The sequence below is a fragment of the Pleurodeles waltl genome, chromosome 4_2 (genome assembly GCF_031143425.1).
Source record: "Pleurodeles waltl isolate 20211129_DDA chromosome 4_2, aPleWal1.hap1.20221129, whole genome shotgun sequence".
NCBI classification, from domain to species: domain Eukaryota; kingdom Metazoa; phylum Chordata; class Amphibia; order Caudata; family Salamandridae; genus Pleurodeles; species Pleurodeles waltl.
Window position 1 is genome coordinate 77,753,279 of NC_090443.1, and position 24,628 is coordinate 77,777,906.

The window sequence follows — 24,628 nt, forward strand, 5'->3', positions numbered from 1 at the left end:
CCCCAAGACCCTGAAAAGTAGGAGTAATGTACACCTACTACCCCCAGAGAGCACAGAAGTCGTGATAGGGGGATTCTGCAGGAAGAACAAACACCAGCAATGCAACAACAGTGGATTTCCGGACCTGAGTCCCTGTAAGACAAGGGGACCAAGTCCAACAGTCGCGACAGTGTTGAGAGTGGGCAAGGAAGCTGCCACCGATTGGAAGAAGCTTGGAGTTCTGCAAGAAAGAAGAGAACTAGGAACTTCTCCTTTGGAAGACAGATGTCCCACGCCGCAATGAAGCTTGCAGAGGTGTTCCCACGGAGAAAGACCCCAAACAAGCCTTGCTAGCTGCAAGGGTTGCAGTAGAGGTTTTTGGGTACTGCTGTGGCCCAGGAGGGACCAGGATGTCGCCACTTGGAGGAGGAGACAGAGGGGGCGCCCAACAACTCAGGGAGCCCTCACAGAAGCAGGCAGCACCCGCAGAAGTACCCCAACAGGCACTTAGAAGAAAAGTGAACTGGAGTCCACGCGGCATCACAAAAGGGAGTTCTACGATGCCAGAGGACAACTCAGAAGGTTGTCCACTGTAGGATGGAGTGTCGGGGACCCAGGCTTGGCTGAGCATGAAGGAAATCCTGGTAGAGTGCACCGGAGGCGGAGCAGCTGCAAATCACACGGTACACAGCTTTGCAGTCTAGCGTGGGGAGGCAAGGACTTAGCTCCACCAAACTTGGACTGAAGAGTCACTGGACTGTGGGAGTCACTTGGACAGAGTTGCTGTGTACCAGGGACCACGCTCGTCAGGATGAGAGGGGACCCAGAGGACCAGTGTTGCAGTCTTTTGGTGCCTGCGTTAGCAGGGGGAAGATTCCGTCGACCCACAGGAGATTTCTTCAGAGCTTCTGGTGCAGGGTGAAAGCAGGCTACCCCCAGAGCATGCACCACTTGGAAACAGTCGAGAAAGCCGCCAGGATTAGGCGCTACAATGTTGCTGGTAGTCGTCTTGCTACTTTGTTGCGGTTTTGCAGGCGTCCTGAGCAGTCAGCGGTCGACCCTTTGGTAGAAGGTGAAGAGGGAGATGCAGAGGAACTCTGGTGAGCTCTTGTATTCGCTATTTGAAGAATTCCCCAAAGCAGAGACCCTAAATAGCCAGAAAAGGAGGTGTGGCTAGCAAGGAAGGAGGATTGGCTACCAAGAGAGGTAAGAGCCTATCAGAAGGAGCCTCTGACGTCACCTGCTGGTACTGGCCACTCAGAGCAGTCTAGTGTGCCCCCAACACCTCTGTTTCCAAGATGTCAGAGGTCTGGGACACACTGGAGGAGCTCTAGGCACCTCCCCTGGGAGGTGCAGGTCAGGGGAGTGGTCACTCCCCTTTCCTTTGTCCAGTTTCGCGCCAGAGCAGGGATGGGGGATCCCTGAACCGGTGTAGACTGGCTTATGCAGAGATGGGCACCATCTTTGCCCATCAAAGCTTTTTCAGAGGCTGGGGGAGGCTTCTCCTCCCCAGCCCTTCACATCTAACGTGGACGTTATTTCACTCAGGCTGCAGTGGCAGGCCTGTGTAAGAATTGTCAGAGCTCCCTATGGGTGGCAAAAGAAATGCTGCAGCCCATAGGGATCTCCTGGAACCCCAATACCCTGGGTACCGCAGTACCATATACTAGGGGATTATATGGGTGTACCAGTATGCCAATGTGAATTGGTAAATTTAGTCACTAGCCTGTTAGTGACACATTTGGAAAGCAGAGAGAGCATAACCACTGGGGTTCTGGTTAGCAGAGCCTCAGTGAGACAGTTAGGCATCACACAGGGAACACATAAGGCCACAAACGTCTGAGCACTGGGGTCCTGGCTAGCAGGATCCCAGTGACACATAACAAACACACTGACAACATAGGGTTTTCACTATGAGCACTGGGCCCTGGCTAGCAGGATTCCAGTGAGACAGTGAAAACACCCTGACATATACTCACAAACAGGCCAAAAGTGGGGGTAACAAGGCTAGAAGGAGGCTACTTTCCTACACATGCCTCCTCTTATAATCCCCGTGCACGTGTAGATAAAAAAAAACACCCACACCAATGACACTCCCGTGCACACACTAGGGTACTGGAGGGCTGGTGCCGCCGACAGAGCACCAGTCAAAAAATACAAAATTACCCACAGGCACACGAGAATCACCCCATAAAACATATTTACAGATGCACACTTGATCAGGCACAGAGAGGGGGGAGGCCCGACAACCTATACAAATTTAAAACATTTGTAAACAATAACCTATTTTTCCAAACTAAGGGGGTCATTCAGACCCCGGCGGGCGGCGGGAGCCGCCCGCCTGGAGGAAACCGCCATATGGCCGCTCCGGAGGCCATTCTGGCTTTCCCGCTGGGCTGGCGGGCGACCGCCAGAAGGCCGCCCGCCAGCCCAGCGGGAAACCCCTTCCCACGAGGAAGCCGGCTCCGAATGGAGCCGGCGGAATGGGAAGGTGCGACGGGTGCAGTTGCACCCGTGGCGAATTTCAGTGTCTGCTGAGCAGACACTGAAATTCTTTGTGGGGCCCTCTTACGGGGGCCCCTGCAGTGCCCATGCCATTGGTATGGGCACTGCAGGGGCCCCCAGGGGCCCCACGACACCCCATACCGCCATCCTGTTCCTGGCGGGCGAACCGCCAGGAACAGGATGGCGGTATGGGGTGTCGGAATCCCCATGGCGGCGCAGCAAGCTGCTCCGCCATGGAGGATTCCTGAGGGCATCGGAAAACCGGCGGGAGACCGCCGGTTTTCCTGTTCTGACCGCGGCCAAACCGCCGCGGTCAGAATGCCCCGCGGGGCACCGCCAGCCTGTTGGCGGTGCTCCCGCATCCCCGGCGTCGGAATGACCCCCTAAGTATCTCGAGCAGGGCCACCTTCAGGTACCTTACTAGAATCATGGAAAATGCAGGCGTTTCTGAGAAATAATTGGCGACATACAAGAATGTAATGTTTTTTTATTTTATAACAACCAAGCCTAGCTCTTATCCTACAGGTCCACATTCGAGCCATTAATTCACCATCCCAAAAGTGAACCATCACTTTCTCAGCGGCTGCACCAGTATCCCCAACAGGATCAAGAGCCACAACCTTTTCCAAGAACTTTCCACATCAATACCCCCTAAGGAATCTCGAACCACACCTTGCTCCAAAGACTTTTTTCAAACTGTTTGCACCCATGAATCCATCACCAGAGGATTAAGGACATCTCTGCCGGAATCATCCCAAGACCTACAATGTCTCACAACTTATGTGTTTTTCTACATTTATACATTATCTGTTTACTAGGGATGATACCGCATGTGCACCTTTCAAAAAGTGACCTTTTCTAATGGAGTTTATTCAGAACTCACCACGGCACTTGCGTAGGGACATCTTCCACATCACTTATATTTACACCACACCCAACACAACCATTCCACATGCTCTGCACATCACCCTTTTACACAACGCATGATATCAGTGCATAGCTGCCATGGGTTCTGAAACATCAGTCAGGTTCTGTTACGTCTGTTCGCTGATACCACATGCAGTAGGCACAGATAGGCTTTACTTAATCCCAGAGGTAGCCCCTGAAAAAAACAAAATGTCTTCTCCTCCTATATCTATGTAGAATTAGGGCCAAGATACAACCTAAGGGGGCATAATAAATCTGACCCACTATGAGACCAACCCTACAGCACTGTACCTTCTCACCAAGCATAGCGATATCCAAACTGAGCTAGATAGGATGCGCAGAAAGGATGTTTTAAGGGATGATACTGTTTGGCCCAGAGACTTTCCCAAAAACAGATTCTTAGATGTGATGTAGACTCCCGTTATAGTAACAAGACTGCTGGATTTTGGGAGGCAGCACTACCAAGTATGAGGGACTGAATCTGATCCCACACCATGCGACTACTGCTGCCCTAACCGTTCGGGCTAGCCAGGAGCACCTCAACAACATTGAAGATAAGAGTGATTTGTGGCAACCTATCTTATGACACTCAGACTCCTTCAGAAAATTGTGGAGGAACAGATTGTACCCATTTCTCTAAGTTACACAAGTCTCATACATGCAAAGACAAACAGAAGCAGAATCTTGGTAGTCTAGAGTGGCATTTCCTATATAGTGTCATGGGACAGAAGGAACTGGGAGAGAACTTCACATCATGGACCCGACTGCTGTATGCCAATCCGACAGCTAGAATCTGCAATGGGCGCTCAGTTTCGGAGAGTTATGAAGTAGAGAAGGGAACCAGGCAAGGTTACCCACTCTCCCTTTTGTTGTTTGCTCTGGCTGTGGAGCCCCTGGCATGCCAGGCCCGAACGGGAGCCGTGCACTGTGGCCTCGAGGGTTACACCCATCACATTACACTATACTCAGATGACCTGCTCCTTTTCCTCCTTGACCTGGATGATTTGAGGGGTGCTCATGCTATGCTGGATCGTTACGAGTCCCTGTCGGGACTCAGGGTTAACTGGTGCAAATCTTACCTGTACCCAGTGTAAACCCCAGGCAACCCTGGGAGGGCTTGGGACCGTTGCTGTGGGAGGCTGACTCATTTCAACATACCCCCGACGGCATGCTGGAGGGAAAAATAGGCAGTGCAATTAGGACCCTCAGGGCCAGTACTGCCTTTTGGGCGACATTGCCGCTCTCAACAGCGGGCAGAGTAACACTGTTGAAAATGGTGGCTCTGCCCCGATGTCTATACCATTTCATGATGCTCCCGGTCTGGATTCCTAACTCCTATTTCAGCAACATAGATAAGATAGAACGAGTTTCATCTGGGGTTCTGGTCAATGTAGAATAGCCTTAGCTACCCTGTAACACCCAACAACGGAGGTGGGCTTGGCAGTCCCAGGTTTTGAGGCTTATTATCTAGTAGCACAGATGCAATGGCTGAAGCAGTTGGTGGCAAACAGACAGGTTCTAGGCAGGGATGTTCCCCTTTTAGCTACAGGGATAACCAGGTTGGCCTGGGCCCTGCTTAGACTCCCATCACCTGGTGCTACACACACTACTGAGTTTCAAATCATACAGCACTGCTGGGCTCACAGCCTCTGCAAGGCACGTATCCGGTTCCCATACTCCTCTGTCATTCCACTCAGATTCCTTGAGGAATTACCTCCCGGCGGGACCTGGACCGGGCTAGAAACATGGCGGGAGGCATGAGCGACCATAGTGGGAGCCCCTTTCGAAGACGGAGTGCTCCTCTCCTTTAAAGAGTTTTGTCTGCAATATGACCTACCCTGGGGCCGCTTCCTATTGCATAGAGCACTCACCAGGTCCATTCGTAAACATTGGAAGGCCAGCCTGATAGAGCCATGGGGCGCAGCTTTCTACCAGTATATTCTGACGGCATAAGGGGCGTATAAGGTGGTCAGATATCTCTAAAGACGCTTACGAGGAGATATAATGGTTCCTTTGGCAATGTTGAAGGATCAGTGGGAGGCGGATCTCGATATTGTCATAGGTGACAGGGACTGGGAAGATATCTTGTACAATACCACGGAAACAACCAGAAATGCCAGATTTAAGCTAATTAACCTATATTTCCTGCACAGGGCGTATCATATACCTGGGGAAATCAAAAGATACCCACTAGTGTAAGCAAAATATCCACGTTGTGAAAAGGTAGGCGTGGAGTATTATGACATGTTTGGGGATGCTCAGAGTTGGGTGCTTACTGGGGGGAGGGGGGCATTACGGAGACACTTGCTACTAACATAGAGCAGGAGGTCCCTTGCATGGCAAAGCACTGTTTCTTGAACTGATTCCCACGCACAGTTAAGAATAAAGTTACCAGCCAATACCAAGACCTTGTCTTTGTCCTTGCCAAAAGGGAAATAGCTAGAAACTGGAAGAACTCAAGAGGTCTTAGGTTGAATACATGGAGAAGCGAATTTAGCAAATGGGAGGGCTACGAGGCAGAGGTGCATCTCCAGAATTCTAGAAGATGTTCTATTGAGGTGGCTGGAGCATGAGAGGCCCTGTTAGACTCCTTGAGGGATCCGGAGGACCAGACACCGGATGACATCTAAAGTACTTCCCTTAGTAACCCTGCTGTTCTCCGTTTGGCACATTACTTCTGGATTATTACCACTTACTGTAAGATTAATCTTCATTTACTCTTCCATTGCCTACACCTAGGGACAGAGATAACAGATTAGCCCTATCAACCGATACACCATGGGGAGAGGGAAGAGGAGTTTAAAGGGAATGTTAGTTGTGTGTTTAAGAATGTCCGACATGCAGTCCTTATGGTTAATGAACTTTGCTAAAAGTGACAGATTTACCATATTTGCTGACCTTGGTTAAATGAGAGCCTGCAACACGCTCTCTCATGGTATGCTTATTGATGCTGATAATGAAAACTGCATGCGGAATTAAACTAGGAATATGTATTGTGGTTGGATGTCTTACAAATGCAATAAAGTTTGTTTCTGGAAAAAAAGAAGCAGGATCTTGGTTCAATATATATTTTATTGAAGCATCGTCATTCTACGTAAAAAGGCATGAATTGAGATGGTTGGAGTGTGTCTTGTAAAAGCAATATAAACATGAGAAGCTTGCAATATATTGTGCGATGAAGCTGCATAGAAAATGTGTTAACATAGAAATTAATGCACACGTTTGAAATGTGCCCACGGGAGTGGCTACCAATGTAGACGAAAACTAATGAAAGCTTATTAATTCTGAATTTTATGCAATATTGTTTTAAATCTGTATTAGCATATCATAATTAGAGTTGTGTAGTAAGAAGTTGCTTATTAATTGATAGGCCTTAGCTTAGCGAGGGTCTGGGCCTAGCTGCCTGGTCTTATATTAAACTGCATTTTCTAACATGCAATGTGCTGTTTTCTTGAAGGACATGAAGCTGTACTTTTCCAGAAGTTATGTGTGTAGCCGTAGTAAATTCTTTCTCATGAGAACCGACTTGCTCAAGGAGACGTTCTTGCTGAATGCAACAGTGTAATTTGTAACAGATGCAATGTTAGCTGTAGTAAGAGAAAACAATGGAGCCACTGACTGGAGCGCGTAAACTGTAACTTTTTCTACCTGACATTCCAACCGATGAAGACGTCAATAACATGGACCAATCCGTGACATGAGAACTGTGGTTTGTGGAAAATTCTGGCAAGTTGTGAAGAATTATTGGACAGAGATAATGATGCACCAATTATTATCCAACAGGGAGTTATGGGCTAATTAGACAGTTTTGATTTAACGGAGTGACCCAAGGAGAAACAGAGCTCAGAGGAGAAACTTCACTCACTCACAGAACCTTTCCACTCTTTTGCTTTGTCCTGATACTCTAAACCATCCTCTACCCATTCTTTGCTTGATGCTAACTTCTCCTCCATATGAGGGAAGAGAGTTCATTCTGTAGCTATGCTAGATTGAGACTTTGCCTCGTCCTATCTCTGCTGATGGTGAATCGACTGATGTCCTGAGGACGAAAACCGACGCTGTTTGCTGATCTGTTGGATTGGCAACTATCTGATGCAAATTTGTAATTGTCTGTTTGCCTTTCTTTCTAGGTACCAACTGCTATTTTTGATAGAGGCCATAGTTTAGATGTTTTCTAAATTTGTCTTTCTAAATGTTTTGCATGAAGCCCAACATGCTAATGCTAATTTGAGGTTAGTTAAGGCGTTCACAAATATCTTATGCAAATAGACAAATGACTGAGTTCATGCTTTATTGAATCATGTATTACTGAGACTTTGCTAAGTTGCTTCATATTAATGACATGTCTAAATACTGAATGAATATTCTCTATGCTTTGATTAATTGTGTTCTAAATTGCTAATTAGAAGAGTTCTAATGAGGTTTATCGCTAATGAGATTAACCGAGATGATATTAGATTGTAACCAATAGGGAAATAAATATCCTAACACTTAACTAGTTTGTTGTCGTTATTCATGACTGAAAGGTCATGGTGTGTTCAACTATTGATTCTTATTAAATGTTATTGATTAGCTGGTTGATTAGTTATTAAGAATATTGATTGGATTATTGATCTATTAATTTGTGATGCCAAAAAGACATCTCGTACTGGGAAGTCCCCGAACGTGGTCCAAAGGTTCGTCGACCTAAGTGTGTCTCCTTGTAAGTTTACTTATCAAGGCTCAGACGCGCTAACAGTTTTTGGTAGCAGAGGTGATGGTTTGGCCCCTTGGGGCCCCAGTACAAAAGAGCACGGTTTGATAACAGTTTTAGTAGTAGTGCGGATGGTTTGGCCCTTTGGAGGCCCAGTACAAGGGACTACGGTTGGACAGACTGTTGCTAGAAAAGGTGTTGGGTTTTGGTAGAAATTGACTGGCGTGGTTTGGAAGTAAGTAAGGTGTATCGGAAAAAAATTTAGTTGGAAAAATTATTCTTTTTCAAGGATGCAAATTGGAGAGATGATGTGCCCCTAAACCCCAAATGACTTTCCCGGAATCTCGGAGCTTGCTGAAGGAAGTTTGAGTATGTCCTCGGCATTCCAGTGATAGTGTGAACGAAGTAGATTTTGCGCTTGCACAGCTTTTGCATATCGCAGGTGAATTGTGAATTTGTGAGGATTTTAGGCCAGATGATGATGTTTTAGTAGGAGTGTGCGTACTCCGCAGTATGAGAGTAGGGAAGTCGGCGAACTTCATGTGAGTGTGGCGCTTTGTGCTAAAAAATTGTCCAAATGGTTGTTGATGATGTACGGACCCTGCGTGGTCTAAAACTCTGGAGTATATTGATAAGTGTATGAGACACTTGGTTTATGTTGTAATTTGTGCAGTTTAATAGGTCGATGGTGAAGCCGACAAGTCGAGTATGAGTCAAGGTGACTGAATGAAAACTTCGATGGAGATTTGGTGAGTTCTAAAGTGCACTAGAACAATAATCCATTGACAAGTTGAGAGTAAAATTTGCGGGTCAAATTTTGCTTGCGAGTGCGGGATCTGAGAAGGAGAGAGTAGCGGCCGAGGCTAAGCGAAATCTCTGTAAAGTTCTGAAGCGATTGTGTTACCCTTTCCTGGAGTAAACCAGCAAATTTTGAGTTTTATTTGGTTGGTGCCCGCAATATATTGCATTAGTTTGTGTGAATCGAGAGTGGGAAGACAAGCCGCAAGACTTTGTCAGCCGCAGTGTTTGTGAGTGTGACGTCATCGGAGCCGCGCTGGGATAGGTTGGTTAGTGAGAAGGGTCGCGAACAGATTGGCAGCTGTCCATGAGAGGCAATTGGTTGAGAAGGTAGGCGAAAAGAGTTCTGGGAATCAAAGTCACTTCCTGATTTGATTGTGAACAAAATAAAAGACGTAAAAATGAATTTTTTTCAAGGCTTTAAAGAGCGTCTTGAGGGGAGACGTATATATTACCGTGAGTGTAGGGGAGGTTACACCGCCAGAGGATACACCGGCTTATGCTCTAATGGAGGAAAAGGGGGTTGCGCCATGTCTTTGGCTAAAGCAGTGGTACAAAGCTACAGAGAAAGAGGGGTGCTTAGCGTTTCCGGAGCACGGAACGTTCAATTTGAGGATTTTGGAAAATTTGCGAAGGGTGCTAAATGAGCTAAAGCCACCTCCGAGGTCAGCACAGTTTGAGGCATTAGCAATTTAAGAGCTGATGGCAATACGACAGCAGCAACAGAAATTTGAGAGGAGAATGAGGAAAGCAGAAAAGACACTAGCGGAGGCTAAGTGGAATAGTGCACAAAGGGTTTGGAGAAGAGAAACAATAGATGGAGTCAGGCTGTTTCCAGCAATAGCTCAAGAAGGTGAAGACAAAGGGGGAAAAACCACTTCTAAGACTGACAAAAGTCCTTCCGAAGACAAAGAGGCTAGGAAGCCTTGGTCAGAAGTAGAGGACTGAGACGATGATGAGTTCCTTAATCAGTTACCGAATGATCGACCGCCGCCATATGCGATAGATGACAATAGACGGAGTACTAGTACATGTCCTGCAGGTTTGACCCAAGAGAAGGTGACAAAGAATCCGATACAGGTTAGTCCTGTCTCGACACCAGTCCCGGTGCAGAGTAGTTTTGGCGTGTCCACTGCCCACGGTATGCAATCTCAGTTGCAACCACCACAGGTTCAGAGACTTTACCCCGATGTCCCAATTTTAGAGACTACCACAAATCTGATGATGCCGACAGAGCCAATATATGGGGGACCCAAGTTGATTCAGGCTGAGCCAACTCCACCTTTACTGCCACAGGTACAGCAGCATATGGTTCCGAATTATACTTCGGTCACCGGTCGCAATCAAACATGGTACCAGTGATGAGCCAGAATATGGGAGTTAGTCCTTCACAGGTTTTGGGGAACAGGCAGAGGCCAGCCGCCATATCTTTGCCTATTACAGTTGGCCCACCAGTACCATTGTATGTGCAGGCGAAGCCTAGTGTATGCGATCAAGAGGTAATGACTCAAGAGATGACAAGAGGAGGGTTTGTAGGAAGTTCCCAAGGAATGACTCCAGTGGAACCGACATTTGAAGGACCTAGGTCCCTATTAAACTTCAGTCCGATTGGGGCTCCTCCAGAGGCAATGAGACATACAGGTTCGGGACTGTTAACTCCGCAGATCTCAAATGTGAATATGCCACAGACACCTTTAGCACAGGCAGGAAATATCTCATTACAGGGTTTAACAGCACAGCAGCTGACTGACTGGCTAGACAAGCTTAATACTCCACAGACTGCTCCTGTAGCTGCAGGGAGAACGGAAGGAGAAGAACACCTGAATTTTGTGAGGTTGTGCGTGGAGGCAAATGAACTTGTTGAAGGGAGCATGGGAGTGAACAGGTTAGAGTCATACACGGAAGCAGAACTGAGATACTTGTGTCCAAATATAACTAGAGAAGTGAGCAGGGTGCACCAGAGGTTGGAAAATTTGGCAGATAAGTACAGCATAGATTTAGAAAATACAAAACATGTGAAGAGAAGTTATAGGTTAGATTTTGAGCCTAAGGATTTTGAACACATGAGGTCTACTGGGATGAAGGCACACCTCAAGGAGATACTGCAGAGTGCACAAGTTTGGGGAGCTTTAGAAAAGTGGGAAGGCAGATGGGCGAAGAAAAGAGACAAGAGGAAAGATGACTGCATAGAGCAGCCAGCAAGAACATTGCCGGATACCGGTACGGTAAAGATGTTACCAATGAGAGAGACTGCCGGAGGGGTTCTCGTCCATGTACTGTGGACAAGAGGTGATATTCTATCATTTACGAATGACTCTCCCAGGCTGAGGGAGAAGCCGATAGAGTGGTATCAGCAGACAGACAGATTGTGAAGCTTGCGAAATGCCTTTGGGAAGACCTGAATACTCTCTTTGAGATCATAGTTGCAGCTAATTTGTGGCTTGAGTGCAAGAGGAGCGTGGATTGGCCGACCGAGGAACCGGCAAGGGACAGGATCACAGGAGCACCGTCTCCTGAGGTGATGAAGTACTACTATAAGGTGATTGAGTTTCTGAAATCGAGAGTTTCGCCGAAGAATATTGATTGGCAAAAGATTGATCGTACGGCTCAGGAAGCCAAGGAGTCAATACATGCCTACTATGAGAGGTTGTTGAAGGCGTTCAAGCACTACAGTGGTACAGAGGTTGTTGAGGCAAAGGATATTAACCACCTTGTGTTTAGATTTGTTGAAGGGTTGAGACCTGAGATTAGCCAGATGGTTAAGAGTCACTTGATTTGCTGGCAAGCAAAGCCGATTGATGAGGTGTTGTAGTATGCGAAGTACTGTAGTGACGAAATTGAGTTGAAGCAGAGAAAGTTGAAAGAGAAAGCGATGGTGATGCAAATTAAGGCAGCACAGTCAGGGATGCAGGGAGGTTGCCTACAGCAGATGGTTCAACAGCCGCAAGGCAACAGGATGTTTCAGGCGCAAGTGAGAGGTAGCGGTAAAGGAGGTTTTGTGAACCGAAGTCCAGATTTGAACACTGTAGTGGTTCAAAACGATGTACAGGGAATGAAAAAGATGTTACCTTGTCATGCTTGCGGGGTCGTTGGACATTGGAAACAGGAGTGCCCGATGATGGTGCATGAGGGTGTTGTTCAGCAAAGCAATGATATCAGTTCATTTCAAAATGCGAGACTGAGGGGTCCAAATCCGAATTTCCAGAATAATGTAAATCAAACGCAAGGGTTTCAATACATGCAGCAGGTGCAGATGCCACGTATACAGCTGATGCAGTTACAGCAAATGCAACAGCAGGTTCCCATGGTACCTAGACAGCAAATGCAAGTGCCTTTAGCGCCAATGGAACAGCACCCATGATGCTTCCTCAACAGGTCACAGGTCAAAGAATGAGTCAAAATAACACAGTGCAACAGTATCCATTACGTGGTGAGAATGGAATAAACGATGAATGGTCCAATGAGAGTTCAGATAGTGAAGAGTGTAGGCTTGCAGCGTCCTTAGAGGTAGATCAGAAAGGGCCCTATGTTCAGGGGAAGGTAATGGGTCATAAGGTTTCATTCTTGGTTGACACAGGAGCTTACCGCTCTACAGTCAGAAGTGCAGAGGTTCAGAAACTGCCCCTTTCGAGGCGGACAGTCAAGGTAGTGTGAGTAGCAAACCAACTCCTGACTAACCCGATCACAGATCCGGTTCAGGTTGAGCTTGGCACTTTCCAAGGATTGCACAGATTTGTGGTTTGCGATTCAAGTCCCGTATCCTTACTGGGAAGAGACTTACTGTGCAAGACGAGGTGTTCCATCACCTGTTCCAATGAAGGGATTGAGGTTCAGACGAAAAGCGATGATAAAGGGGAGGAACAGGCTTCAGAGCTTGAAACGGAGACCACAGACGAGGAGTATCCTCTGATTAATTTCTTCCCGATGTTTACTGTGGCTGATCTCCTGGCAGACTTGCAGGGAACAGTCCAAGAGAAGGTGTGGGACTTAACAGGGAAAAAAGTAGGACTGATAAAAGGAGTAGAGCCAGTTAAAGTCAGTGTGAAGCCAAATGTTACGTTCCCCCAGATACCGCAGTATCATATGGCACAAGATGTCCTTATAAAGGTTGCACAATTAATTGCAGACGTTGTAAAGCAGGGAGTCTTAAAAGAAGTGGTGAGCAGTCCATGTAATTCACCGATAATGGGACTGAGAAAGCCTTGTGGGAAGGTTCGGATTGTCCAAGATTTGAGAAAAATCAATGACATAGTGGTGAAATGCTGCCCAGTGGTGCCAAATCCAGCTGTGATTATGTTTCAGATCCATACGATGCAGAATGGTTCACAGTAATTGATCTGTCCCAACCGTTCTTTTCTGTGCCTCTTCATGAGGGCAGCCAATTTCTCTTCAGTTTTAAATTCCTGGACAAGATCTACAGTTGGTGTCGAATTCCTCAAGGGTTTTCAGAATTGCCTTCCATATTCAATCAGAGACTGAAGAAAGATTTGTAGTCATTGGAGCTGCCTTTCCAATCGACTCTAGTGCAGTACATTGATGATTTGTTGATTGCATCCAAGACAAGGGATGAGTGCAAGTATGATTCGATTGCCTTAATGAATCACCTGGGAAAGAACAGACTCAAAGTGTCCCCAAAGAAGTTGCAATATTGCCAGGAAAGAAGTGAAGTACTTGCTCCTCAAATTGAGAAAGGGTCGAGGAAGTTATCCCAGGAAAGAGTAACTGCACTATTACAGATGAATCCCCCAACAACACGGAGAGATGTTAGGATGTTTTTAGGAATGGTGGGTTACTGTCGTCCGTGGATCCCAAATTTCTCAGTCATCTCCAAGCCATTGTGAGACTGATGGTCAAAGATGGGCCGGATGTCATAGTGTTGGGAGAGAAGGAAATTAAAGCGTTTACTGAGTTAAGAGAAAGCATGTGCAGGGCTCCAGCTTTAGGTATGCCTTATTACACGAAGCCTTTTGTTCTGTTTTGTCATGAATGTGATGCATGTTCCTTGTCTGTCTTGACACAGGTCCATGGAGGTGTAAACCGACCAGTAGCATATTTTTCAGCTACTTTGGACCCAGTTGCAGCAGCCTTACCGGGTTGTCTGCGTGCATTAGCAGCAGTTGGACAAAGCCTCACACAGTGTGAAGGTATAGTGATGGGAAATCCAATAACGGTCATGGTCCCTCACTCAGTTGAAATCCTGTTGACCCCTACTAAGACGCAGCACATGACAAATGCAAGACTGACTAAATATGAAACGATTATATTGGGGTCACCAAATGTAACGTTGAAAAGATGTACAGTATTGAACCCGGCAACTTTGCTTCCAAGTGAAAATACAGAGGTTGAAAATGTCGCAGATGTAGAACATGATTGTCTTGAGGTAACCATAATGTGCACCAAACCGAGGCCTGATATTAAAGATACCCAATTGGAAGAAAATGACCAAACTATTTTTGTCGATGGCTCATGTTTGAGAGACTCAGTAGGAGTGCTGAGAGCTGGATATGCTGCATGTACGATTTCTGGTATCCTGGAATCGTCTTGGCTTCAAGGAGTGTATTCTGCTCAAGTAGCTGAACAGGTTGCTCTTACTAGAGCTTGCCATGCCTCTGCCCAGTTGAAAGTGACTATCTATACTGATAGCCGGTACAGATTCGGAATTGTCCATGATTTTGGCCAATTGTGGTCACAGAGGGGTTTCTTGACCTCCTCTGGTTCGCCAGTGAAAAATGGTGGGAGATTTAAGGAGCTGTTGCACGCGATTCAGTTACCTCATGAAATTGCTGTGGTGAAATTCAGCGCACACTTGAAGTCACAAGACTTTGTTTCATTGGGAAATGGATATGCAGATCAAGTCGCAAGGTTTTGCGCATTGAACTGTACATCGTTTAAGGATCAATGGGAATTGTTGCCTTAAAACGAAAATGAGACATGCACGGGTTACGCCTTAAGGGTGATTGATACACTAGACGAATTGAGATTGGTGCAGGGCCGTGCCAGCAAGGATGAGAAGCGTTCTTGGGTTAGGATGCAATGCGTACAAAGACCGGATGACTTGTGGGTCTCAGATGAAGGGAAAATGGTCTTGCCGAACAGTCTTTTGTCACAATTTGCAAGGTTTTACCATGGTCAAGCACATATTGGGAGAGATGCCATGATCAGGTTGTTTAAAATTCATTGGTTTAACCCGAAGTTCAGACAAGCTGCAGAAGTAATCCGCCATAGGTGTGTCATCTACCAACAGATGAATGCGGGGAAAGGGACAGTGGTGAATTTGAGCCACATTGGGAGAACTGGAAGTCCATTTAGCAGAATGCAATTGGATTTTATTGAGATGCCTGTGTATGGAGGTTTGAGATATGTGCTGGTGTTTGTATGTGTTAACGCGTCCTTCTATGTCAATTTTATACACATTAGGACTCGTTTTAGGCCAATGAATCTTGTGACCCAGTGGTGAGACACCGTAGGACGAGATAACTGATCAATATGTCAAGCAATATATCAATAATTTCATCAATATTTATCACCACAATGTACTTTACTTTGGAATAAGGCATTAATCAAATTGTCGACGCATCCATGACCTTTCAGCCATGAATAACCAGACCTGTTGATAGAATTTTATGAATTTTATTCCCTATTGATTACAATCTACAAGCAGCAGAGTTAATCTCAAAATCAAGAAACATAAGAGTATAGTCACAATATGGCAACTGTGATAAGATTTCATTAATGCGAGGATTACAAACATAAGAATATAGCACGGCGTGAACATAGATCAGAATAGAAGAATATCACTTAAGTCTTAGTTCAGCATAGCGTAACGTCAGTCATTTGTCTAATACGTCAGTCAGAGTGAACTCCTAACCTAACCCCTAATTAGCATCAGCATGTTGGGCTTCATGCAAAACAAATTAGAACACAAATATGGAAAACATCTAGCTATGGCCTCTATTAAAAAACACAGCAGTTGGTACCTAGAAAGGAAAAGCAAACAGACAAATTGTAATTCGCATTGTCATAATTACCCTCCAGGAATAGGTCAGCACACAGGATCAGTCTTCGTCTTCAGGACACCAGTCAGATCGCCTTCAGTCTACCTTCGTCTAAGAGACAGGGGACACTTCCCTCATAAGGAGGAGAAGTGTAAGGGACAGTTTATGGGTGAGGATGATTTATTAAGTCTCAAATCGCCAAACAGAGTGACAGAGTTTCTGGATGAAGTCAATAGCATTCCCTACCTAGTTCTAACGTTCCTTCTGTGACATGAGTTTTTATCCCCTTTTCGTAAAACCTTCCCCAAAAATTCTATTGGTCATTCACTATACCCACTATCTTTAACCTATCAAATTATACATTAGGTAATTCCAATTGTCACCCCACGATAATTTACAACACTTTGATTGGTCTTCATAATTGACGTCTTCGGAGGTGGCACATCCTGGATTAGTTCATCATCTTGGCACGTTTCTCAGGTCATAAGTTCCTTTGTCCATGGTAAAATGTCCTTGTACATTTCTTTTAATCTACTTTGTTTCAAATTGTATAAAACTCATACTAAAGCAGCTAGCATGCGGATGGGAACTAAACCGGTATAGATACATGAAACGGAAAAAAAGGAACAAATGCAGGGTCATGGCCCTTTGTGAGTCAGCACACTGAAAAACAGAGAAAAATGCTTTAATATGAGAGCTAGGCAGCTAAATCCACAGCTCACGCTAACTTAAGGCCTATGGGTTTTGATACAAATGCAATATTGTAAACGCTAAAATATGCTCGACTAATCATAATGCAAACAATCATTTTTCATAACCGACATTAGCTTGTGTACACAATGGTAATTTCACATTTCATAGTCATAATTCAAATGCACGTTAAGCAAACTACTATTTATTGTCGTTTTCTATGCGGCATTGTTAGACATTTATATAAGCATCACACTTCTAATAATTGATACATTCAAACTACGCTCTCTCATATGTATCTTTAGCCATTGGATTGAAGCGTACCCTACACGCAGGAGTGACAGCCTCACAGTAACGAAGCTGCTGCTTAGGGAATTGATACCACGTTTTGGGTTTCCGATCTTTAGAATCAGATAGGGGAAGCCACTTCAACAACGAGGTGGTTAAGTTGCTGTGTGCAGCACTGAACATTGAGAAGAAGTTGCATTGTAGTTACCGCCCTGAAGCATCAGGACTAGTGGAACAGATGAATGGTACCCTGAAGTCGCGAATGGCGAAAATGTGTGCAGCCACAAATTTTAAATGGCCCGATGCATTACCTTTGGTGTTAATGTCAATGAGAAATACACCTAACAAGAAAACAGGACTGTCCCCTCGTGAGATTCTCATGGGTCGAGCTATGAGATTGCCCGTGGTGCCTGCGAATGCTCTTGTGAATATCACAGATGATATGGTGTTGGACTCCTGCAAGGGTCTGGCTGATGTGATCCGCTCTTCTTCTCACCAGGTGGAAGCTACCACCCTGCCACCGATAAATGATCCAGGGCACAACCTGAAAACTGGTGATTGGGTTGTCATCAAGAAACATGTAAGGAAGACGTGTTTGGAGCCACGTTGGAAGGGGCCATATCAAGTGATACTAACGACTACTACTGCCGTGAAGTGTGCGGGAACTCCAAACTGATTCCACGCCAGTCTCACGAAAAAGGTGACGTGTCCGACTGATGAGGAAGTTGAGTTGTTGAAAGTACCAACAACAGAGAAGGAAGTCTCAGGGACGGAGAGTGATCGAAGGGGAACTGAGACAAAAGGAGAGCCCATTGAGGACGACTTGGTCACTCCAGTAAGAGACGAAGGAGAAGAGATCCAGAGGGGTGACGGTGAGCCTACCTCAACTGAGGCAGCAGGAGAGCCTAGTCAGAGGGAGGTTCTCCCAGAAGCAGACGGTTGTGGGAATGAGCTAGAGCATTTGACAGACCCAGAAGGCGAAGGAGTTGAAGTGGAAGAGAGTCAGAGTGTCCAAACTCCTCCTGAGCAGATTGCAGGTCCATCAAGAGAACCCACCATAGAGCCAAGAGAGGGCGAAGGGTTGCCACAGGAAAGCAAAGACCAGAGAGATACTGAAAGGAGACAAGTGGCCAGAATTGCAAGTGAAAAAGGGAGAAGTGGTTGTCGAAGATGCAATAGAGGAAGAAGTTGATACAACAAGGAGAGAAGATTTAAGTGAAGGAGAGTTGCAAGGTGATCGCAAGTTGAAGAGAAATAGAATAGCAAACAGAAGGTACGCGGGTCCTGAATGGGCGTATGCAACGACAGCTGAATGGCAACAAGAGTTCTTGGCATTTTGCTTTGATCGAGAGACTCCAGGTCAGTACTTTGACACCTGAGTCTGGCTGAAGAGACTGAATTGGTGTAAAGATCGAATTAAAGAAAAAATTGAGAAAAGAGACTGAGAATTTACCGGATGAGACTTTAAAACCTGAATTAACTTTGAACCTGATTTTGACAAGCTGCTAACCTGAATTGACAAGGATCCCGGCAGTGAAGCTGAAAGCTGTAAATAATTGCTGAAGGAAGACTTTCACTTGTTTGACTTTGCTGCAAGAAAAAAAAAAAAGAGAAAAATTCATTCTAACTATCCTCTGTTGTTGTTTGAATGAACTATTCTTCACTTTCTGATTCTTTACAGATCATGGCTAACACTAGGCAGGATAATAGAGGGAGTAGGCATTGTAAATATTTGGGTGTTGGTTTAGGTGTTGTGTGTGTGATATTCATTATGGTTGTTGTTGTAGGTATGACACTAATGGATAAGAGTGGGGCTAACAATGCTACAATTCCTGAGACTACCACTGCACTAATAGCTTGGGAGAGGTTTATGCTGGGAATGAGATATTTGCATTAGGGAACTAATGCAAAAGGGGAACTCTCAACTAACGTTTTCTATCGCTTGCTGAGTGAGTATGTTGACAAAATGGATGCGAAGGATTGCTTTGTGTGTACACAGATTCCTGTTTTGGTACAAGAGGGGGATACCTATCATAGTCTGCCACTAACTTATGGGATACATTGTAGCCTGTTACTAACAAGATTCTATAACCAGGAAGAGATTCAATATTTCTATTTGAATTATGACCTTGTGTTTTCTTATGTGCCTATAATAGAGGAGTTGAGTGGGGTAGCTAGATACTATAGTATAAAGTTAGTTAAAGGATTCTTTGAGTCGACATTGACGATTAGTACATCTTATGCACACTGTAATAATTTGACATGCTTGCTTACACCGGTAGAGAAGAGCTTTGTAGATCACACGGAAGATAGAAGAAGGGCATTAAAGGGCAGATTAGAAAAAGGATTGCAGCAGTGGGTTTTTGCTAGTAGTGAAGGGTATGGTGCAATTAGGGAACAAGGGAAGCTAGCTTTAGATGCATTACACGTAGGGAAGCTTTGCATATCTAGGTCAAAATCATATTATGACAATGTGTTTGTGGGAATGAGTGAATGTAAGCATGTGTTTTTGTTTCAGAGTAAATGGACGTTCATGTTAAATTGTCAGGATTCAGCGATCCCAGGGATCTATTACATATGTGGACTTAATGCTTATTACCGTCTTCCAAAGGGATGGTATGGGACATGTTATTTGGGGATAGTTTTCCCAAAGATATATCAACTTGACGATTTGAAAAGGTTTCCAAAATGGTCTGTTCTACATCGTACTAGACAGAAGAGAGAAACTGCTGCTGGTGTAGTAGGAGACATATATGGGAGTTATCTTGAACTCCATAAAGATTCGGAAGTTGTCTACTATTGTGGATAACATGCTGACAAACTTTTCAGGGGCTATACTCCTGATGGATACTGAACTTGCTGCGGAGAGGGCTATGACTCTTCAAAACAGGCTTGCTTTAGACATTCTTTTAGCGAAAAATGGCAGAGTCTGTAGAATGCTTAATGAGCGTCATTGTTGCGCATGTATACCAGATAATAGTAATGAGATTAGAAGTATGCTTACTAACTTGACTATGGATAGTACAGACTTAGAGGAGTTGAAAGAACCAGGTGTCTGGGAGAAGTTTGGGAAAGGATTTGCTTCAGTGTGAAATTGGCTTAGTAACATTTGGCATGGGATATTGTCTAAAATAGTACAGGGGATATTGATTGTTATAGCTTGCCTATTTCGATTGTGGGTGGCATGTAAAATTAGCAAAAGAATAAAATTGAAAATGGCGAAAAATAATAAGAGGAGGGAAGAAAAACAAAGGGGAAAAATTGTATAGGGAAAAATCAAAGGGGAAGCCAATAAGAGAGGAGATAGAGTTGAAAGAATTTTAGGATGTAAAATTTTGGGGGAAAGTTTTGTGTGATGACAAGAGTCATCAGAGGAGGGATTGTTGGAGTGTGTCTTTTAAAAGCAATATTAACATGAGAAGCTTGCAATATATTGTGCGATGAAGCTACATAGAAAATGTGTTAACATAGAAATGAATGCACGCGTTTGAAATGTGCCCACGGGGAGTGGCTACCAATGTATACGAAAACTAATGAAAGCTTGTTAATTCTGAATTTTATGCAATATTGTTTTGAATCTGTATTAGCATATCATAATTAGAGTTATGTAGTAAGAAGTTGCTTATTAATTGATAGGCCTTAGCTTAGCGAGGGTCTGGGTCTAGCTGCCTGGTCTCATGTTAAACTGCATTTTCTAACATGCAATGTGCTGTTTTCTTGAAGGACATGAAGCTGTACTTTTCCAGAAGTTATGTGTGTAGCCGCAGTAAATTCTTTCTCATGAGAACCGACTTGCTCAAGGAGACGTTCTTGCTGAATGCAACAGTGTAATTTGTAGCAGATGCAAGGTTAGCTGTAGTAAGAGAAAACAATGGAGACACTGACTGGAGCGTAAACTGTAACTTTTTCTACCTGAGATTCCAACCGATGAAGACGTCAATATCATAGACCAATCCGCGACATGAGAACTGTGGTTTGTGGAAAATTCTGGCAAGTTGTGAAGAATTATTGGACAGAGATAATGATGCACCAATTATTATCCAATAGGGAGTTATGGGCTAATTAGACAGTTTTGATTTAACAGAGTAACCCAAGGAGAAACAGAGCTCAGAGGAGAAACTTCACTCACTCACAGAGACTTTCCACTCTGTTGCTTTGTCCTGATACTCTAAACCATCCTCTACCCATTCTTTGCTTGATGCTAACTTCTCCTCCATATGAGGGAAGAGAGTTCATTCTGTAGCTATGCTATATTAAGACTTTGTCTCGTCCTGTCTCTGCTGATGGTGAATCGACTGATGTCCTGAGACGAAGACTGGCGCTGTTTGCTGATCTGTTGGATTGGTAACTATCTGATGCAAATTTGTTATTGTCTGTTTGCCTTTCTTTCTAGGTACCAACTAATATTTTTGATATAGGCCATAGTTTAGATGTTTTCTAAATTTGTGTTTCTAAATGTTTTGCATGAAGCCCAACATGCTAATGCTAATTTGAGGTTAGTTAAGGCATTCACAAATATCTTATGCAAATAGACAAATGACTGAGTTCATGCTTTATTGAATCATGTATTACTGAGACTTTGCTAGGTTGCTTCATATTAATGACGTGTCTAAATACTGAATGAATATTCTCTATGCTTTGATTAATTGTGTTCTAAATTGCTAATTAGAAGAGTTCTAATGAGATTTATTGCTAATGAGATTAACCGAGATGATATTAGATTGTAACCAATAGGGAAATAAATATCTTAACACTTAACTAGTTTGTGGTGGTTATTCGTGACTGAAAGGTCATGGTGTGTTCAACTATTGATTCTTATTAAATGTTAGTGATTAGCTCATTGATTAGTTACTAAGAATATTGATAGGGTTATTGATCTATTGATTTGTGATGCCAAAAAGACATCTCGTACTGGGAAGTCCCCGAACGTGGTCCAAAGGTTCGTAGACCTCCTTGTAAGTTTACTTATCAAGGCTCAGACGCGCTAACAAGATCATGAGGATAATGAAACACAGCGTTATCACAGCAGTGGCCAGGAAAATGAAACACAAGAAGAGTCCCACCATGGTGTCACAGAAGTGCCCCTAACATCTCTACCTACACTACAAGTTCCTACATGAAAACAAATAGCAGTGTTAGCCCTAATCTGCCCTTCTGGTCCCGGGAAGGAAGCCCAATTCCCATACCTGCATTCAGAGATAAAGTAGAGGTCCACTAGTCTGCTGGGAATCCTCCCACATAGATGAAGAGGAACTGAAAGGTTTCTGCAGAAACCGCGACGACGTGCAGCATGAGATGGCAAGCTGGCTGGAATGTCTCCTCTACCCTGGTGTGGGCAGTGTAGTGTTTTATAACAACATATCTGTTATTCTAAGAACTGCCCTGCCGTGAAAACATGTATTTTTCTGTGTAGGGTACACAATGTACTGTTTGGACCAGCAATACCCGGTAAATATTATTCACAGCCTTGGGTTGAGCACAGGGTGAAAATGACATGCAAATAAATGAATAACAAAGTCTGCGTGGAAGGGCAACTGATGAAAGTATGAAAGCATCTCCACTAAAAATTAAGCTTTGCTAAAATAATAAAAAGAATAAAAGCACAATGTAACTAGGTGAGAGGGCACAGGCCCAGGACTAAATAATGTGGCTATGTAAATGCTAAAAGACCTCACGGCAGAGGTAGCAAAACCTCTGAATCAGTGTACTAACATATCCACCCCTACTTCCATCTGTGGTCCCAGGGTGGCCTTTAGCGTGTCTGGGGCCGTCTTTGTTAACAAGTGGACCGCAGATTTGGAGTTTCAGTGCAGGGCATCCACCTCGATGATGTGAAGGGAAATGGGTCTCGTAGGGGAGGGTTGACTAGCAGTGTGGATACCCCGCATCAAGAAATCTGGGACACACAGATAGATAGGTACAGGTGGATAGAAGGGAAGGGGCAACCCCTAATTGTACGTAAACTCAAGCTGTATTCCTTATGTTTCAGAGGGTAAGGAACTATTCCGCTGGGCACGAATGAAAACTGTGGCATAATCCTGAACATTCTGGACATGCAATGGGGCACCTCCACGATGATGGACACCTACTGGCAAAGCGGCGAGTTTGCTTACACCCAGCTCGTCCACGGATAGTGTGGCCTCTGCTCCCTCATCACCATACATACCCTGACCCTGGTCTTTCCTGGAGCAATTCTGTAAGAACTGTACCAACACCTGCTAAGGAAGAAGACAACTCTGTTGCATCAGGCTCCAGAGAAAAGAACTGCTGATAATTTTGGCTCGGCTCAGTACAAGGACATTCCAGAGGAGTTCAGACTGTTCACTGATGCTCAAGTGTCAGCAGGAGGGTCCATACCCTTCTTCACGGTGCAGACAAAAGCAAATGCCCGCTGGTTGCAAATAACCAGGTTGGAAATGCTCAAAATGATGTGAACAGTACTGAGCTCAGCCTTAATGCAATCAAGGAAGAACTGGGAACTATCCGCTTCATGATGATGCAACATCGGCATGTGTTGGGACAAGATGACTGCAATGGTGGGTGGGGTCTGCATGAAGATTGGTGCATCTTGCTGTACTTTCATGTCTGGCAATGACTTGGACAATGAAACTCTGACTCTTGCCATTCAAGCATTTCACCGACTACTGAAAGACGTGGGTGAAGAGGGAGATGCTCCTGAGCAGGAGTGGTTCATGAACTGCTTCTCCTGGCTCCCCCGGTGGCTGACCGGTCTGTGCACGTCATTGTTGCCCGTTTTTATTGTGTTACTACTTTTGTGTTTTTTCCTGCAAGTGGAGGTTTCCTGCTGTAAAAACGGAGTCCTCAAATTGGGCAGAATGGAGGTAGCTAGGGAAGAGGGACAACAAATCCCCAACAATATGACTGTCATGTTGTGTGGGTTTGATGGTGTAGTTGAAAATTCAACTAGAGGGGGGAATGTTCATATTGAATTAATCAACGATGTATTCAGATATAAGAACAAAGTTGTATCATCATTATTTGATTCCCCCGTGGTTAATTCTCCGTCAAACCTGACATGAACGTACATGGTCAGGCAGGCAGGCCCTAAGACCTAGGCCAGAGGATGCTGACTGACAGGTCATAGGTGGGGTAACATGTACCCAACAGGCAAACACACAAACAGGAAACTTAGATCACATCCCACAATTAGGCGCAGCAACACTACAATGGTCCCAATAGATTGGCCCCAATAAAACACACATGACTAGAAGTGTGCCCACATTCCCAAAAACACAATAAAGTTAGATGCCACATATAGTTAGGAACACACATCCAATCAGAACACAGCACATGCAGCGACCATGAGCCCCTCAGGCCGGACATCTGGACACATTACCGGCTGACCCAAATTGTGTCCACGAAAGGTCGAGGCCCACCTGCATTAGTTATTATTCCATGACAACTGTTCTCATTCTTAATCAAGAAAGGAATGTTTTTTATTACTTTATGGTATTCAAAGAAATGTATAAAAAATGCTCCAAACTGATGTACATTGAGAGACAGTCTTCAGACTCCGGTTCTGTAACTGCTCTCCCAGGCGTAATGTTTAATTAAACAACCTGTTCCTGTTTTGCCAAATGACTCTTGTCTTCTTTTTTTAAAGTTAAATTCTCATTTGAGCAACACTGAAGCCAAGGTGGGGGACAGACAAACAAACAAGAAACAAACCTTCTTGCCAGGGTGCCTGCTGCCCGAAAGAAATGTAGAAGTGTGAAACTAACTAATCTACAAA

The 24,628-nt window shown here is 44.7% G+C and overlaps 1 long non-coding RNA gene across 1 annotated transcript in view; it reads left to right on the top strand.

Annotated features, from left to right (window-relative positions):
• Positions 1-24,628, top strand: part of LOC138294081 (uncharacterized) — a 39,854-nt gene extending 15,226 nt beyond the window's left edge. The window contains exon 3 of the long non-coding RNA XR_011203172.1: positions 24,500-24,628. This is a non-coding gene — a long non-coding RNA (uncharacterized lncRNA). The remainder of the gene's footprint in view (positions 1-24,499) is intronic.